At 37.8% G+C, this 8,813-nt stretch overlaps 1 long non-coding RNA gene across 1 annotated transcript in view; it reads left to right on the forward strand.

The window, feature by feature from the left end:
- Positions 1-8,813, forward strand: part of LOC140506696 (uncharacterized) — a 141,048-nt gene that overhangs the window by 80,499 nt on the left and 51,736 nt on the right. The window lies entirely within an intron of this gene.

Raw genomic sequence — 8,813 nt, forward strand, 5'->3', positions numbered from 1 at the left:
AGGAGGCCTTGAATGCAAGATTAAATGTTTAGACAATGAGAATTCATTGAAGATTTTGGAGCAGAAGAATGTTGTGATCAGAGTAATATTTTATAAAGATTAATAGTGATAACACTTGGATGAATTGGCACCAGAAAGAGCTATTGGGAGACAATTCTCACAGTCTAGTTGTGAGGTAACAGGGACTTGGTGCAGAAGTTTCACAAAAGAAATGCTACAAACCAGTAATAAGCTAAACCCAGAGATGCCTCTAGCCTCTAGTCTTTGATGAAAAAGAGACAAAGGAAAGAGAGGGAAAAAGTCTCTGGATATTCCATATTCCCCTTTCTGTTGTTCTGGTATCTTCCCCTTAGTCAGAGAAGGGTAAATCCCATCATGGGCTGACTAGGTCTGTGTCACTAATTCACACTAAAGGTAAATACAGTGGAACTGGTGTCACAAGGCAAGGTCCTTCCTGAGCAGGAAACCTAAAGAGAGTAAATCCCAGTGGCAAATTTAGACACAGACTTTGCAGGGTACTTTTTCATGGGTCAAAAAATATTTTTTAAGGTCCAAAAAAAAAAAAAAAAGAATCTTCACTGCTATAAATAAAAGGGAATCTAGTGATACCTTTAAAAAACTTTTTAAAAACCTCATTAAATTTTATGGTGACAATGACATCAAAGATAATTTTATATGCTCTGTCTCCCCACAGTTCTTACTTTATGACTAAACTCTTAAGGGAGGGAGAAAAGCTTCTCTGTCTTCCATTACCTTCTGATTTGTTGGTAGAAGTAATTTCTTTTGCAATGATCCAGAATATAATTTGGTATGTAAGTTGCTATTTTTTAAAAAGCTTTAAAATATGTGACATTTGGTTGGTATTCATCCTCATTTGTATCTACAATAACTATGAGGTTATTCTTTGGGACTTAGGTTGGTTTTCTCTGGAATATGCCGTAGGGCAAATGGGACTATAAAGACAGCAGGCTAGCATGCACTTTCTCCCAGGTGCAAGGAATGGCAAATTATCCAGATCCCTTGACTCCCCACCAAAAAGACAAAAAACAAAAATAGAAGCAGTAATCCAGTCAACATTAACTTCAGATCCAAAAAAGACAAGGCACAAACCCCATTCCAGAAGAGCTGCAATATTGCTGGTTACTACTTTTCTTGTGGGGTAGCTAGGTGAAGCAATGGATAGAGCACCAGACCTGGAGTCTGGAAGATTCATCTTCTAGAGTTCAAATCTGGTTCAGACACTTACTAGCTGTGTGATCCTGGACAAGTCACTTAGCTCTGTTTGCCTCAGTTTCCTCCTCTTTGAAACAAGACAGAGAAGGAAATGGCAAACAACTCCCATATCTTTTCTGAGAAAACCCTAATTGAGATCATGAAGAATCAAACACGACTGAGTAATAACTAAAAAGGTTTCTTGTACTAAGTCCTATGCCAACCTTTAAGAAAATGGAATCAGGTGACATCTCCCTTGTCCCCTTACCACTGTCATCCCCCTGAGAAGAGGTAGTTTCCATGAAGACTTTTCATTAATATGTCATCCATTACTCAGGCTTTCTCTCTTTTTAAGTGAATGGGATGGAATTATGGAGCATGAAGAACACTGGGCTAGAAGACAGAAAGTCCACTATCTATCCATTTGCTATGTAACTTTGGTCAAGTAACTCAGCCTCTCTGGGCTGCCTTTTCTGTACCATTTTTAAAATACATGATTAGGAGAAAAGGAAAGATGATTTGGCAGCTTTTTTCCTATTGTACATATTGTATAATATACAATATGTATAATATGTACCTGCTTCTCCTCATGACCTCAGCTATCATACCACTAAAAATTATCTTTTGAGTTGCCATATCCTACTTCAGCACACAGAGAAGGCACTCAACAAAAAATTGTCAAGTGAGAACTTAATTTCATTCATTGTTGTTGAGTTATTTCAGTCATATCCTGCTCTTCCTGATGCCCTGTGGGGTTTCTTGGCAAAGATACTAGAGTGGTTTGCCATTTCCTTCATTATCTCATCTTATGGCTGAGGAAACTGAGGTAAATAGGGTTAAAGGACTTGCCCAAAGTCACACAGCTAATAAGTGTCTGAGACCAGATTTGAGGAGAATGAGTCTTCCTAATTCCAAGCCTAATTCTCCATCCCCATCCCCATCTAGCTGCCCAATTTCATTCGATTTCTCAAATGCACCTTGCCAGTGCCATACACTGCCAGAGCAGAAACCCTTTAGCTGGCCATGTATCATCTTTTTCTATCTACTCCTTACCCCATTGTTCCTCTGACTGATCATTCATTCTTTCTTCATTGTCTACCCAGAGTCTAAAACTCCAGAAGATGAGTCAGTCACATAAAATGACTGAGTCAGAAATTTCAACTAGAAGCTGGTATGATTCATCCATGAACCACAGGTGGTAGTTTTTTTCACTGTGACAAATCATCTAAATGACTTGACAGCCCTGCCACCCTGAAGCTTGTACTCACCACCACATCAAGTTCCCTATGGGTTGGGGTGACAATGGGGCAGTGGGAATGTGTAGAGGGCCACTTGATTCTCATGTACCTTTCATGAAGTCAATAGTGTCATTGAGAAGATAAAAAAACCACAAGATAAATTTTAATTGTGATTTTGATAGGGCATTCTTACCACTTCTCATATTATATTGTCTTACCGGTGAGGACAGCTATATGAAATATAACTTTCATTTTCAAAGTGCTGAACTCAAGGTAATTTTGCCCATTGTCACAACCCCGTTTGCTTCTATGTGTTACTCTATTTTTATCAGGCTGCTGTGTAATATCTAAAAATAGCACTAGTATTGGTGCAAGGAGTTTCCTTATCAGTTTCCATACCAAAAAAAATCACAGATCTGCCCCCCCCCCAAAAAAAATCCTGTGGTATTTAGTCACCTATTTAAAGAAAACAAATATGTTATTAAAAGTTAGCATCTTTCTTAGTGATCTTAAACTGGTATCAACTTATTGTGATCCTTAATCATATTAATGACTCATTTATATAGTATTTTAAGGTTTAAAAAGTACATACTTTACATATGTTATCTCATTTGTTCCTTACAACAACCTTGGGAGGAAGGTACTACAAAAATCATCAAGTTTGTGAAACTGAGGTTTCATGAGGTGACACCATGGTCATACAGCTAGCCAAGTCAAGTCAACTAATAAACATCAAACACAGAATTTACATACAGTTTTCTCTTAACACCAGATCCAGCATATTTTTATAACACTGGGCTGACAGAGACCCTGATTAGAATTTCCCTTTGTAACTCATTACACTTCTCTCAATTTAAAAATTGTTAGATTTATATAGAAGGATTATGGCTTTCTTTCTTGTTGTTCATCCTTTGTTCTCCAAGAGGATCGATGATGTCACAATGATGATATTAAGACTTGTGGGTGAATTGGATTAAAGTAAGGCAGAGCTGTGAAAAGTTGTCAGCCTCACTTTCTCCTCCAGAATCATAGAAGTCCAGTGGCAAGACATAAGTCAGGGCAACTGGTGATGGCCTGGGTTGCAGTAGATGACAGATAGAATGCTGGGCTTGGAGTCAAAGAAAGATCCGAATTCAGACCCCACCTCTGATGCTGTTGTGATAAGTGACCCTCCCCACAAGTCACTTAATCTCCCCATGCCTTAGCCAATACCTTCTAATATATCTACTAAGTTATAGACTGATAGAGGGAGCATTTATTATTCAACAAACATATATCAACTCCCTGCTATGTGCCAGGCACTCAAACACTCATCTTCACAAATCCATTTATGATGAGGGCCTATACCATAGTGGTAGCTGTGTGAGTGGGGAAATGTTAGCATTCAAGAAGTGCTGTGAATGTAGAAATGACCAAGATCCTGACTTTTTGTAGTATAGGGAGGAAAAGATCTCCTTTGGCTATTGCTTTAATGATATCCACCTATTTTTAAAGAAATCTAATTCTAAGATCTGGTTATCTGAGAACCACAAATAGATATGTGAGTCCTGTAGTTGATGTGCATTGAATGTAACAAATGTGTAAAGAAGAATTTGCAGCCCAATTTTTAAAACTATATATTATTAAAAATATATAAAGTTTTATGTTCCTTTCTTAAAATTAGCTAGTATTCATCTTAAAAAGCAAATAGGGGATAGAGAGTGGAAATGTAGATAAGAGAAAAATAATCCCAGTGACATAAAGAGAAATATAGCTTGATATCTTGTTATTTAGTTGAGTCTGACTCTTCATGACCCTATTTGGGGTTTTCTCAGCAAAGATACTGGAGTGCTTTGCCTTTTCCTTCTCCAACTCATTTTCCAGATAAGGAAAATGAGGCAAATAGGGCTAAGTGACTTGCCTGGACTCACACAGCTATTAAGTGTCTGATTTAAACTCAGGAAGATGAGTCTTCCTGATTCCAGGCAGGGCATGCTATCTACTGCACCACCTAGCTGCCCTGTAGCTTGATATACTTGAAACAGCTCTGGACTCAAGAGTCTATGGACCTTAATTCAAGACCCAGCTCTTCTGTTTATTAACTATAAGAGAGATTGGGGAGAGGGGGGTGGGGGGGAGTTTAGATGATCGAACCCTAAGGGTCAGTTTTCTTAAAAAAAGATAATCACAAAATTTTAGAGTTGGAAGGAATGATATGTATGAGTCATCTAATGGGTTGCCATACAGAGAAGCAGCTAAGTGGTGCAGTGGATAGAGCTCTGAACCTGGAATCGGTTCCAATACAATCTCTGACACTTAGTATCTATGAAACCACGGGCAAGTCACTTAATCTCAATTTGACTCCAGTTTCCTCAATTGTGAAATGAGAATAAAAACAACACTTACCTCAGAGGGCCATCATGAGAATCAAATGAGATAATCTTTATAAAGAACAGCACAGTGCCTGGCACATAGTAGATGCTATATAAATGCTTATTCCCTTCCCTTTACCATCCCAATTGATCATCCATGTTCTGCCTGATGACTTCCAATGAAGGGAAATCCCCTTTGGGCCAATAGATGAAATAATACATATGAGTATTAATACTTACATTCATAGGATTAAGCTTCAAGTGACATAGGTTCCAATTTCAGCTTTTTAACTACTATTACTAGTAATGATAATGATTGTTAGCATTTATTTGATATTTTAAGATTTGCTAAGCACTTTACAAATATTATCTCTGTTTATCCTCACAACAAACATGATAGGTTCTATTACTGTGCCCATTTTGTAGAATGAGGAAACTGAGGCAGATTGAAGTCAAGTGACTTGCTCAGGGTCACACACTTAATAAATGTTCCAGGCAAGATTTGAACTTTGGTCTTCCTGACTCCATGCCTAGCACACTGTCTGCTTATGGTACTTAGTTGCTTCTAGTACCTTCGTGACTTTGGGCAAGTCTATCTGTCTGGGTCTCAGTTTCTGTATCCATGAAATGAAAGGATAGAACTAGATATCTTGTAAGACTCCTTCCAGTTCTAAATACATGATCCTATCATTCTCCTATGAGAGGCAGCATGACCTAGGGAATAGAAAGTCAGAGTGCAACCAAGAAGACTAGAGTTCAAGTCTTACCTGTGATGCTTACTGGTTATGTGGTGCTGAGGAAGTTGGTTATTTTCTTTGAATAAGTTTCTTAGACCATGAGTTGCAGAGATGGTGCTAATATGCATTGGGATGTGGAATTTCCTCATTAAGAAGAGACTTCCCAATATTAATGAAATCACATCTTGTCCCTCTCGCTACTTCACTGAATTTTAAGGATCAAATAAGACTTTTATTAAACCTTTGTAAACTTAAATCACTCTAAGGTGTTAGCTATTATTATTCACAGTGCTTTAACTGATGCTTATTGAATTGAACTGATTCCAATTCAATATCTAATGACAAAATAATGACTGAGAAGGCATACATATTCTGGGCTGAGGAATTGCAGGTAGAGCAGTGATTTTTGTTACTTAGAATAATTTAAGTCCACTTTGCCCCTCTAGTCTTGCTCACTGAAGCTCATGATATGGTAACTTGAATAGGCAATAATTTGTAACTTGGAAGTAGGAATGCATTGGAAGAAATTTTCTCAATTTAAGACAAATAAGGGATTGAATTTGTAGGTGTTATCTCAGAATCAACAGTTTAAAAAAAACACACTGAAAAATGCTTGCTGGCTTTTCTTGCTAAATAACTGGTTGGGGTCAGTTTCACAACAGAGATAAATAAATAAGCCTTATTAGGACAGAAGATTACAGGATAGAAGTAGTGAACCGCAGTATTACATCCCTGGCAGACACTGGTGTTTCTACAGCATCAGTGACATGATTTGCTCAAGTTATACCTGTTCTCTGGATGCATATCTTCTCTACTTGTGCAGCTTCCAATCATGTTGCCTTCTGTACTTATTTCCTATCTGCATTCCTGCCTTCCCTATCCACAGCAAAATATATGTGAGAACATACTCACTGTATGTGAAGAGGAAATCTTTCTTGTTACTTTTTTCCTATGTTGTCTATTTTAACATATTTTCTTTAAATTAGTGTGTCTTCTAATTGATTTAATGAAGGAAATATATCAATAGAGGTTTAGAACTATAGTTTTTCTGAATGTTTATCCACAAAGGGTAAATCTAGGTCCCATGTGATTGGGGTCCTCAGTGCCACAGGATGCAAAGGCAAAACCAAAACAAACTTGAACTTCATAAAAATTTCATTTTCTTACACCACTGTTTCTGAATTTGTTTTACTACAGGTGAAGGTCCTAACTTCACATTAACCTCAAAGAAAACAGACAAATGCTTCCAACTTTCCAAGTTTTATTTTCACATTCCCCACTAGAGCTTATACATTTTCTTTTCAAAAAGAAAGCAAAATAGGATTAAATTTGTTCTATTTTTTCTATTCTATTCATACAATAGACAATGTATGTTGACTTCCTTGTTATTGTTCCCTGTTGTCATTTGTTCTTATTTTTTTCTTGAATGGTTGATGCATTTTGTTATCTTGACAACTAACTGAACCAGTCTATGTTTCAAACTCTACTCAGTAAAATGGAGAATGTTTTTCTTCCTGCCTCTATAAATGATAACCAAAAAATGGGTGATTGACCCAAAGTGGCAGAAGAGACAGGAGATGATACCATATGAGGATTAGTAGAAGAAATTGGGGGTGATCATCTTGGAGAAAAGAGGGGACTGATGATTCAAAGTTGCATCTTGAGTTCTTGAAGATTCCTGAGGATGTGTTGGAAAACTTGTTCCCAGAGAAAAGAGTAGGTTATATTTCAGTACGATATAAGAAAAAGTTTCCAAATAATCAGAGATGTCCAAAAGACAGCTAAAAGTATAAGTTTACTATAACCGGAAGTTATCAAAAGGTTTGATCTTTTTTATTAATGGGGGTTCTTATTTAAATACAGGTTGAACTAGTTGCTCTTTGAGATTTCTTCCAATTCTGAGCTGCTGTTATTTATTCTGTGAATGCTGTGAAGATATTGGAGATTCCTTCCAACTATAAATCAATAATCCTTTGATCTGGGTTTTAATTCTTCCTCTCAAGTAAGGTAGCACTAGCTGTATGACCATACAGGGTTGTTTTGAGAATAAAATGAGATAATGCACTCTGTCAGCATTAATAAACCCACAATTATTACTAGGCCTGTGTTGGGAGATTAGTGGCATGGGCTGTGGCTATCTCTAAATTCCTTTCAGCAGCCCTTATCACAGCAACTCAGCACTTTAATACTAGATCACAATTTAGAAATAGGGCTGTGCCCCAAAAGTTCAAAATTTTTACAAAGAAATTGAGAAATAATTTCGAATTTGGTAAAATCTAGTGAAAAGAGCTGTGGATCGGGACTGAGAAGACTCCAGTTTTGTTCCTATGAAGATGAGTGATATCTAGGGAAAACTACTTAAATTTTCTGGGTCCTTGTATTTTCTTCTAAAAAAATGAAAGAGTTGGACCAGATGATCTCTTGAGTTCTATTCTATTTCTAAATTCTAGGATTCTCCATTTCCAGTCCAGCCTACAAATGCCCATTTAAAGCAAAATATATCTTAAGTAGGGTATCATACTGTTAATAAACTAACTGCCCTGTGCAACAGTGTGTCTGCAGGAAAAGTACTGTTTGGTACCCAGGAACACAGCTGTTCACTGCAGTTCTGGCAACAAGGACTGCCCTGTCCTCCTACCCCCAAAACTCCCTATTCAGGAGGCAGTGATGGCTCCTATGGCCTAAGGCAGGGTCTTTTAGGTGACTTTAAGATTGAGGTTAGGAACAAGAGGGAAGACCTGAGGCAGGAACTCTGGCATGAGGTTTAAGAATTAGGCTAGGGAGAAAGAGAATAAGATCTGGGGGCAAAGCATGAGAAAGAATGCTTGAAACAATAAGGAGTAGTAGCAGGGTGCTATAGTAAACACAAAGGAGCAGTGATGGTCAAGTTCCCTTTCTCCCTCCTCCTCCTCCCTCACACTATGAGAGTTAAACTGACTTCTATTAAAGAAAAAAGCTTAAAAAGGTCTCCCTCTGCATCCGGAACCATCTCCAGTCATCCTGATCTATATCTTGCCACTGGACCCAGATGGCTCTGGAGGAGAGAGTGAGGCTAGTGATTCTACATAGTCCTGCTTCACTTAAATCCAATTCACTTGCGAGTGATGGCATTACCTTCCTGATATCATGGTCTTCTTTGAGAATGAAGGACAAACAACGACTATGAGAGTCTCATAGCTTCCCCATCATCACTCCCCGCCCACAGAATTAGTGAGGAAGGAGGAGGAGGTCCATAAGTAGATTAACGGTTTATTTGGTTATATGGAGAGAATGGG

Source organism: Notamacropus eugenii, chromosome 5 (assembly GCF_028372415.1).
Source record: "Notamacropus eugenii isolate mMacEug1 chromosome 5, mMacEug1.pri_v2, whole genome shotgun sequence".
Taxonomy (NCBI): domain Eukaryota; kingdom Metazoa; phylum Chordata; class Mammalia; order Diprotodontia; family Macropodidae; genus Notamacropus; species Notamacropus eugenii.